Source organism: Halyomorpha halys, unplaced genomic scaffold (assembly GCF_000696795.3).
Source record: "Halyomorpha halys isolate HHAL.00 unplaced genomic scaffold, Hhal_1.1 Scaffold70.1, whole genome shotgun sequence".
In the NCBI taxonomy this organism is placed as follows: Eukaryota; Metazoa; Arthropoda; class Insecta; order Hemiptera; family Pentatomidae; genus Halyomorpha; species Halyomorpha halys.
This window is the reverse complement of record NW_027108636.1, coordinates 714,560-714,910: the sequence shown is the minus strand read 5'-3', so window position 1 is coordinate 714,910 and position 351 is coordinate 714,560.

The window sequence follows — 351 nt, the reverse complement described above, 5'->3', positions numbered from 1 at the left end:
TTTTTAAATTTTTTTTATTATAAATTTAATTTTATACAAATATAAAGAAGATAGAAAGATATAAGAAGGAGAAGATATAACACACCTCACATTCACACATGACAATAATACGTGAATCACTAAGTACATTATGCTTTGACTGGGTGAGCAGTTTTAATTTTTGCCGAGGGTTTTTTTTTGCCTTACGTAGACTCTACTTATTGCTTTAGGCACTTGTGTTTCCACAAGATTATCGGCAATATGCCCCTCAAATCCGTATCATTCTATCAGGAAAATCTAGAAAATTGTAAACATTTTGTCTTTTTTTTTTTATTTTATTTTTTTTTATTTTACTAATTTTTTTTTGTGTGT